Source organism: Schistocerca cancellata, unplaced genomic scaffold (assembly GCF_023864275.1).
Source record: "Schistocerca cancellata isolate TAMUIC-IGC-003103 unplaced genomic scaffold, iqSchCanc2.1 HiC_scaffold_832, whole genome shotgun sequence".
NCBI classification, from domain to species: domain Eukaryota; kingdom Metazoa; phylum Arthropoda; class Insecta; order Orthoptera; family Acrididae; genus Schistocerca; species Schistocerca cancellata.
The window spans coordinates 10001-12500 of NW_026046843.1; the positions used below are offsets into that span (position 1 = coordinate 10001).

The 2500-nt window shown below is 59.4% G+C and overlaps 1 pseudogene; it reads left to right on the plus strand.

Annotated features, from left to right (window-relative positions):
* LOC126146836 (large subunit ribosomal RNA) overlaps positions 1-2500 on the plus strand; it is a 7764-nt pseudogene that overhangs the window by 2611 nt on the left and 2653 nt on the right.

Sequence of the window (2500 nt, forward strand, 5' to 3'; positions counted from 1 at the left end):
CTCCCACGGATCTTCCTTGCTGCGAGGCCGCGTCCGCCTTAGCGTGCTCCTCCGGGGGCGCGCGGGTGCGCGGATTCTCTTCGGCCGCCATTCAACGATCAACTCAGAACTGGCACGGACTGGGGGAATCCGACTGTCTAATTAAAACAAAGCATTGCGATGGCCCTAGCGGGTGTTGACGCAATGTGATTTCTGCCCAGTGCTCTGAATGTCAACGTGAAGAAATTCAAGCAAGCGCGGGTAAACGGCGGGAGTAACTATGACTCTCTTAATGCTCGCATGATGCGTCACATACGGATCCTCTCTATCCACTCCTCAGCATCCTAGCGATGTCGAGTGGATGATGGTTCGCTTAGCCTCTCGGTGGGAAATCCTAGCTCTGGCCTTCTCGTGGCAGGGGTCGTGAGAGGTTCTTAGGAAGATTATGCCTTGGTATAACTCTTCCAAAGTTCCTCGACAGACAGAGCGGGGTGAACTTTCGGGGCTTGGGGGTTGCCGCCCCCCCTGCCCCTGTTTCAGCTGGCCCCAACGCAAGAAAGAAAGCAGGTAGCGGTACTCCCGCTGGAGACGCCGCGCCAGTCGTTGGGTCAGCATCTGACGCCGCCAGTTCGGGTCGAGCCGCAGTGCCGGCCATCACATGTCCCGATTGCCACCGTACCTTCACCACCAAGACAGGTCTTGGTGTACATCGTCGCCGCGCCCATCCTGCCGCAGCCAACGCAGAGGTGACCACCGAGAGGGTAAAGGCCAGGTGGTCTAGTGAAGAGCTGCTGCGCCTGGCCCATTCTGAAGCAGCACTTACGCTCAAGGGCACCCGGTTCCTAAATCAAGAGCTTGCAAAGGCGTTCCCGAATCGTTCTCTCGAGTCCATCAAAGGGCAGCGTCGTGGAACAGCCTATAGGAACCAGGTCGCCGAGTTTGTTGCTGCCCTCTCTGCTGTTGGGGCGGGGTCGCCTCCATCTGTTGCAGCTGTGGAGCCAGCCGGTTCCTGTGCAGCCCCCCCCTCCTCGTCTGCAGCTGTTGATACGGTCGACCAAGCTGTCTGGTCGGCCCTGGCAGCCCTCCCGTCGTCTGGGCCTAAGTATATAGCAGTCGATGACATCCTGGCGCTTGGGCCAACGACATCGGCCTCAGTCATAATGGGCATGCTGTTGGCTGCCCTTGACGCCATCGGCAGCAGGGAACCATCGCCAAATCCTGTTGCCTCCCGCCGGATGTCAGAGCCACGAGGGACGAAGCGGGCTCTGCGTAGGAGGGAGTACGCCCTCTGTCAGCGGGCCTTCTCTAAGAGCGCTGCTCGCTGCATCAGCGGCCTTCTGGATGGAACGCTCCTTCACCCACCACCCCCTGTTCCTGGGTTGGTGGAGTTTTGGAAGGACCTTTTCACCCGGCGACCATCTGGCCGGGTGGACCGTCTGGAGGGTCGGCTGTTGCCCTCCTCCATCGAGGTTCCCTTCGAACAGCTGTGGGTGCCTATTACGATGGAGGAAGTTGCTTCAGCGCTCCCCCCTCGTCGCTCTGCTGCAGGCCCAGACCGACTGACACCGGCCCAGATTCGCCGTTTACCCCGTGAGGTCCTCCTTAAAATCCTTAACCTTTTCCTCTTGACCCGTCGCCTCCCATCCCGTCTTCTCCTAGCCCGTACATCCCTGTTGCCCAAGAAGGCCGCCCCAGCATCCCCCGCTGACTTCCGTCCGATCACGGTTTGCTCAGTCCTCGCTAGGGTCTTTCATAAGATCCTGGCGGGCCGTCTGATGCGGACCTGTGTGCTGGACGGGCGTCAGCGGGCTTTCCTTCCTCAGGATGGGATGCTGCACAATACGTTCTTGTTGGACCTGGCGATGACTCAGGCCAGGGCGAACTGTCGCTCCCTCTATGTTGCGTCCCTGGATGTGTCCAAGGCTTTCGACTCGCTAGACCATCGTGCCCTGAGGCCCGCCCTGAGGGCACATGGTCTGCCTGACGAGTTCATTGGATACGTCCTGGGATGCTATGAGGATGGGGTGACGATGATCTCTGGTCCTGGGACGTCGCTGGGTCCAGTGCGGCCTTCAAGGGGTGTTAGACAGGGTGATCCACTGTCTCCTATCCTTTTCAACCTTTCCTTAGACCTCATGCTTGCTCGCCTCCCAGATTATATTGGTGCCAATGTGATGGGACGACGTATCAACGCTGCTGCCTTCGCTGACGACCTCCTGCTGTTCGCCGAGACTCCAGGAGGGCTCCAGGACCTTATTGATGCAGCAACATCTGCCCTTGGGGACCTTGGTCTCCAAGTCAATCCCGGAAAGTGCTTCACTCTCGCCCTGACGGCTTCTGGCCGTGAGAAGAAGATTAAGGTCGACGACACCGCGACCTTCAGGGCTGGGTATACCATCCTCCCAGCCCTGGGGATCGAGAGCACTTTCCGGTATCTTGGTCTGGAGTTCTCCACGAGCGGACGCAGCCTCTTTCATCCGAGGCGGGAGGTCGAGCGGCAGCTAACCGTCCTGTCCAAGGC